The sequence below is a fragment of the Sceloporus occidentalis genome, unplaced genomic scaffold (assembly GCF_023333645.1).
Source record: "Sceloporus occidentalis isolate IW3139 unplaced genomic scaffold, rSceOcc1.0.p SCAF_11, whole genome shotgun sequence".
NCBI lineage: Eukaryota > Metazoa > Chordata > Lepidosauria > Squamata > Phrynosomatidae > Sceloporus > Sceloporus occidentalis.
Genome location: NW_028316991.1, coordinates 21,731,237 through 21,738,854, shown reverse-complemented (window position 1 = coordinate 21,738,854; position 7,618 = coordinate 21,731,237).

Here is a 7,618-nt window from a genome sequence, read left to right as displayed (position 1 = left end):
TTTAACAGAAGTCTCGCATGTACACTTAAACAAGCCAAACCTTAGTAGTCCCCCACACTCCAGAAAAGAATTAGCTGTGATCGCTTTTAGCGATCTGTGAGAGAGGAGACATTGATTTTCCGCCACATATGAGACACATAAGTGGTATCCTGGGTCCACTTGCCAACCATCACAAATGCATACCTGGGAACCTTCCAGAACACACTATTCAGACCTCTCTCTCTCCTGTGAGGGAGTGTCTTTGCGAGTGGGCAGGGCTAGCCACAAACAAGGGGTGTGGCTAGCCATGGACAAGGGCAGGGCATAAATGTAGTGGGAGTAGAAGGAGAATTAGGCAGGGAGCAGGCATTACAGTGACCCGGAGACCTGGGGAAGCAGGGCTTTACTCAGAGACTCCAGGTCAAACTCCCAGAGAGTTTCCACATATGCGCCTATGTTTTCGGCACTAAAGGAGTTAAACTACAGGTTTTTTTACTACAGGGAGTGATATTATCCCAGCCTGGGAACACTTGCTCAAAGTTCAAAACAAATCTGACCTCCCCCGGGTTAGCCCCCCCATATTAATTTTTTTTACAAAAGATCATGGCATTTGTTAGATCTTTGTTAGATCAGGTTTGATCAACAGTTTTTTTCGTTAGATCTACTCTAAAATAGGCAATATTAACAATCTTTTTCAGGGGGGGCTAACCCGTAGCCAGCCCCCCTCAACAAAAATTTCCACAAAATGTTACTGATTATGATAGCTCTACGTTAGATCAGGTTTGATCAGACAAAATTTTTGTTAGATCTAGTCTAATTACTGAGATATTGCATATTTAATGAGGGGGGGCTGGTCCCCCCTCAACTGAAATTTGGATTTTTTTTTAATGGATCTTGGTAGATATTCGTTAGATCAGGTTAGATCAACAGTTTTTTTCGTTAGATCTACCACGCAGGAGGCGGTATTCACAATCCTATTTTGTGTGCGGGAAATGGGTATACATAGGGTCTGGCCCCCCCCCTCTAACGAAAACAACAGTTGATCTAACCTGATCTAACGAATATCTACCAAGATCCATTAAAAAAAATCCAAATTTCAGTTGAGGGGGGCCAGATCCTATGTATACCCATTACCCGCACACAAAATAGGATTGTGAATACCGCCTCCTGCGTGGTAGATCTAACGAAAAAAACTGTTGATCTAACCTGATCTAACGTAGAGCTATCATAATCAGTAACATTTTGTTGAAATTTTTGTTGAGGGGGGCTGGCTACGGGTTAGCCCCCCCTGAAAAAGATTGTTAATATTGCCTATTTTAGAGTAGATCTAACGAAAAAAACAGTTGATCAAACCTGATCTAACAAAGATCTAATAAATGCCATGATCTTTTGTAAAAAAATTTAATATGGGGGGGCTAACCCGGGGGAGGTACAAATCTGGCCTAGTTGAATAACAAAAAATGGTTACCGGGTAATGTGCAAAAATAAAAAAAAAGTAAGGCCTTAGTAAGACTTTTCACGTAACGTTTTGATACTTATATCATTTGTAAGTCATTTATAAAAAGAAAAATGTATTTGACTTACAATATTTAATTTATAAACCCTTCTTACCTTTTCCTTCTATAAGAACAAATTTTTCCTGTTTACCAGTTGTACTGCACTGTAGAATATGACGGCGCTATTTAAAACAATAAAAAAAATAACTATAATAATTAAAACATATTTTCTGTACAATTTTTTTGGTTTCCAGGGCTGTAGAACAAGACAATACACACATTACCAGCAAACATTCTGCGTTCCTAGAAAAACAGAGGCATCCGTGGGACAGGAGAATTTGGGTCTTGAAAAGGGACTGTCACTCCTAAACAGGGACACTTGGGAGTTAAGGACATAAATAGGTAGCTTTCTGCAACTCAAATAAATCTGAAATATACAGAAATGTTTGACTAGCGATGGCCTTGGTGCAGTCATGACGTCTAATAGTCTTCGCCTATAAAAGTTTAATGGAGAGTTTACAAGAACACAAAGTACCAAGGCAATCCTATAAAGGCGAAGTTTTGTCTAAAATACCTTTGCTTTGCAGTCAAAAATCCACACGTGATAACCAACGTTATCACCATAACAACCAATATAATGTTCTTTTGGTTGTCATGGTGATAAGGTGAAAATAAAATATTTGCGGGATGATTGATCTGTATCAATAACCCCCAATATCAGTCTTCCGAGTCAGCCGTTCTGTTGGTAAATGTTATTTCTATATACAGTGCAGTGAAAATGTATTCACCCCCTTCCCGATTTGGGGATCATCCAACTAATTTTAATAAAAGAAAAAGGCAACGTGAGTAAACAAAATGCATTTTTTTTTCATCATTTGATTTATTGAGGGTTAACAGTTAATCAAAACCCATATCACCCACATGAAAAAGTACTTGCCCCTAAACCTAATAACTGGTTGTAACCCTCTTGGCGGCAACAACTGCAGTCAAATGTTTGCGATAACTGGGAAGGAGTTTTGGTATAATTGTTTTAATTCAGCCGCATTTGAGGATTTTCGCACATGAACTTCCTTTTTAAGGTCATGCCACAGCATTTCCATCAGATTCAAGTCAGGACATTGACTCGGCCTCCAAAACCGTCATTTTGTTTCTTTCGAGCTATTCAAAGGTGGATTTGCTTGTGTGCTTCAGATCATCATCCTGCTGCGTAACCCAACTGCGCTTGAGCTTTTGGTCACAAACGGATGGCCGGCCGTAGAATTCATGGTTCCATCAATTATGGCAATTATGGTCCTGAAGGAGCAAAGCAGCCACAGACCATCACACGACCACCACTGTGTTTTACTTTTGGGATGACGTCCTCATTGCGGAATGCTGTGTTAGCTTTACTTCAGATATAACAGGACCCATGCCTTCCAAAAAAGTTCTGGAATTGTGAACACTGACCTTAACTGAGACAAGTGAGGCCTGCGGTCTGGGTTTGACCTCCTGGATGAGTCGTCCATGCGCTCTTGGAGGAATTTTGGTTCCTCCTCGGAAGGGTCTCCGCTGTTCCAAGTTTCCTCCATTTGTAGATCATGTCTGTCGCCGCAGTTCGCTGGAGTCCCAGAGCCTTAGAAATGGCTCTGTAACTCTTTCCGGACTGATAGATGCCAAAGACTTTGTTTCTTGTCTGTTGTTTAATTTTTTAGATCGCGGCTTCATCTGCTGCTCTTTTAGCGGAGTTCACTTTGTTCCGCAGTAATCATTCCTGGGTGCGTCTACTGAAATTATCCCCAATGATCAATTAAAAATTTGTTAATTGATTGATTTAGTAACTAAAGCGGAAATTACTTTTACACTTAGGGCCATGTAGGGTTGGTAGCTTTTTTCCTATACATGAAACAATCATTTAACCCCTTAATGACAAAGCCCGTACATGTACGGGCTCAAAATGCATTGTTTTCAATGGGTTCAGGGACCGCCCATTGGCCTTAGGGGGTTAAAAAATGCATTGTCTGTTTACTCGGGTTACCTTTGTCTTACATTAAAATTAGTTGGATGATCTGAAATACTTAAAAGTCATGTCCTCTTGTCCCCATTCTATGTTTTTATAGGCTCATGTGACCTCAGATTTCTCATTTATAGCTGGGAGAAAGAGTTAACCCAAAAGTTACCCATTAATACGTTTTGCGTACTATTCTGGTTTTTCAGGAGACACGAGCTTTGTGTTTTGTTTGCTAAGATGTATAAGGGGAGGAAACGCTGGGTCACAGGTGGCTGTTTTCATGCGTGGATGGGGCTTTTCCCATGTCTACAATGGACACAAAACAGCATTCTTTGGAGAATGGGTAGGAAGTCTCTAAACATTTAGCATGTGTTTAGGGCATACCTGATATATGGGTACAATCAGGACAAGGCGAAAGCATTTTAAGTATCGCCTGTTTACCAAACTCATTAGCGCTGAGATAACAATTGTGTCTATTGACCTCATCCTTGCCGGGATTCTACAAACACAATTAAGGACAGGAAGGAATTCCTCATGAATTTAAGTGATTTAAAGAATCTTCTTCAGGCACACCTGTGCTAAAAAAACATACCTGGGAACTTTCTCTTCAAATATTAACCCTTTAGTAGCCCATCGTAAAGATCTCCAAATGTCTTACCCAAATGGCTCTAATACCGGCCCTCATGGAAACCTTGACTTGCCATTATCTAAAGCAGAGATTTTAACTGGTAGAAAAAACACCCACTGGGAGTCTTATATTTGATCACAGCAGTGTACAATAGGTCAGTTCCCGACTATTTGGCCCTGAGACCCTGACATTGGGGCAAAAACCAGGTACGCTAATAAATATTGCAAAAAAATGGCAACTGGGCTGCTTGGTGTATATTTTATATAAGTCTCTACTCAAAGGGTTCATCTGGTCACCCTAGATTACCCAGAGACAAGGGAGGGAAAAGGGGGATTTAGGTCCCAAAGAGGGACTGGCCGTCATAAACGGAGACACTTGTGAGTGATAAGTAAAGTCACCATCAGGTCACCCTTCCACAGAAGTGCTATTAGAGTATTAGAAGTCTGTAAATGTTTACTCTCCAGAAGGTTTAGGAGAGGAGTGTCTCTCGCAGATAGTAGAGAGCACACATTTGCAGGTGGGGCACAGCCAGGTGCTGACGTGCAGAAGCACTCACACACATACACTCACACACACACACACACACACTCACTCACACCCCGTCGGGGCTCCTTTTTCATTGATGACTCTTCTGTCTTCTCACATGCTGGTGAGACATGAATGGAGTTTGGTGGAGAGCCTAACCCTTCCCTCTTGTGTGACTCCCTGCACGTTTTCACAGGACTTGTTCAAATATACCTCGTAAACATGTCACGGGAAACAAAAACAGGTGTCACGGACGTAAAATATAAAACTAACCGTTTGCATCATCCCTTTAGGTGTTGATCTCCCTGGCAGCGAATGTGACTTACTATTAATCTTTCTTTCACGGTCAATGACAGAATTCAGTTCATTATGTCCCACATCTCAGCAGTCGCTCCTGTAACGCTGAAAGAGTTAAGAAGATTGTGAAGTCAATAAGCCTACAAATGCATTACTATAGCTCCAACGCCTAGGTATGATGTCATATCCCGTCACGCAGCTTCAATACATTGCGAGGAGGAGCTGTGATTGGGGTCCATGATCCATTTCACATCTCAGATCTGAGGATCTCCCCAACTGTTCTACAATCCCCACTGCCCGCCGAAGTAGGAAAGTAGGGCTGTCGGGAGGGACAGTGGACAACGTCCAAAAATCTGGACTGTCCCAGGAATCCAGCTACCTGGATGTGTCCGCGTCATACAGCCCAGACTAATATTTATCAGGCATCTGCTAGTACTAATATTGTACTATTATGCGCTTACAGTAAAATAAACAAAAAAAAACCAATTAGCTGGAATTTGGGACGGGCGAGCCCAGAACCTTTTATTTAATTTAGAAGATCAAGCAGGATATTTAAATTAAAAAAAATAAGTATACATTAGAATGACTCATTGTGTATTTTGTAAGAACGGGATATTTACTAATACATCAGACCCAGTTGGGCCGTCTAGTCTGTCCGTGTCTCCTGGCGTAAAACCTTAATCAGTCGCTGGTCTCGTCTTAGCTTCAGGAGCCATATGCCTACCTCATCCATGTTTAAATTCCCTCACTATATTAACCAAAGGGCGTGTTATTCTTATAGACCCAAACAGATCCTTCAGTAAATACGACCCATTGGCATAAATGGGACTGGCGTATAATATATTAAAAATCACTGTTCCCTGGTTTGAACCTGTTCAAAAAATGATCATGGCTAAAATATTTAGATTGATACAGTCTCCGTGTCCAGTTTAAGTAAATAAATACACTTTTAAATTACAATTCTGTTTTTTTTTTTATAGCCCCCTTCATCGGAATCCAACAGCAATATTGGAGCTGGACATCCTTTAGTAAGAAATAATATTGTGAAGGATTTTGTAAAAATGGTAACCGGTTCTTTACAATAACAGCCGCACCGCTTGGCCGTCGCTGCTGGTTGGAAATGTATTTGGGTTTCGGGAGGGTGAGCTTTTCAAAACAGAACTTGTACATTTCACATAAAAATATTATCCCGAAGTATGTCATATAAATGTGATCCTTGCAAGAGTCCAGCCCACAGAAACTTGAATTTGCCGGCAGATCAGACCCATCTAGTCTGCCAAGACTCCGACCTTAATCAGTCGTTGGTCTCGTCTTAGATTCAGGAGCCGTATGTCTATCCCATGCGTGTTTAAATCCCCTCACTGTATTAACCTCCATCTCTTCAATAAAGTAAAACTTCCTTACTTGACATCTAACCAACTTCCTTGGATTACAGTTTACTTGCCACAAAGCACAATAAGAACTTCGACTATCAAAGTTACCTTGTACAGGAAGCCTGGGATAACTAGGCTATGACATCATAACCCAACACCAAAAATATTTCTGGTACAATGAGACAATGAGAACACAAGAGAGCTTTCTGATTAGTACTTGACCACAGACGTCTGACCGATCCTACTAACACCAAGGACAAGTTAAATGGGGACTGGATTGAAAAGAGCCCAATAATATACATGTTTTCAGGAATTCTACATGCTTTTTACTTTTCGTATTGATTTGCAACGCATGATCAGGTTAAACCTTAGTTAATTTCTCAGCACTAACTTCAAATAGATCCATAAAAATATAAAATAATATATATTATATAAGAATTGTTATTTATTAATGAGTCCCTCTGAAATGTATTACATTATTAACAAATACTGTGAACATAGTAGCCTCCCATAGCCTCCTTTTCCCAAAAAATCCTATGCTATACCCAATAGCTTCTTCCGCGATGATGTAACCAAACCCACTTAGTTATTTTCTGAAATCGATGATATACAAGGCAAACTCTTATGTGATTAGCTTCGTAGAGGCCATGCCACAAACCAAAGAGGTGGAAAAAGTTAAATATAATTTATAAAGCTAAACGAAATAATAGAAGCAACAAAAGAGCACAGAATAAGAATTTATTCACCTGTTTTGGGTTTTTTTAATAGAAGTTTCTTAGTTTTCTATGGAATAGACAGCTATTTCTAGGTTACACACAATATTATTCAAGCATTTTGGCCAATATAATAATATTTTTTTTTTTTTTTAAATGTTCAGTTTCATGTGATTCTCAAATACTTATTTAAGTAAATCATGTTTTTGCTGGAAGTAAATTCCATTAGCACATCGTTCTAACAGAGGTTTCAGAGACAATGAGTTAGGAAAGCAATTATTATGTAATATCTTTCCTATTAGGCGTGATTTACAAAGCCATTTCCTACTAATTAAAATTAATTATTCTAAATGCAAGACAAGTTTCTTTGATCTCATTCCTAACAAATCCCTGTAGATAACCCTGTGGATCTCTTTATATATATCGTTTTATTAATGTGGTAACATAGTAACGGAGTAATTTAGGTTGAAAAAAGACCGAAGTCCATTAAGTTCAACCTTTCTACCTATCCTTCCTGCTTTTAATCCAAAAAGAAAGCAGGCAATTAAGCTATTTTTTTGGCTTTCCCACTTAGGAGAAAAAATTCACATGGAATCGGCAACAGCTGGCAGCTGGTCTAT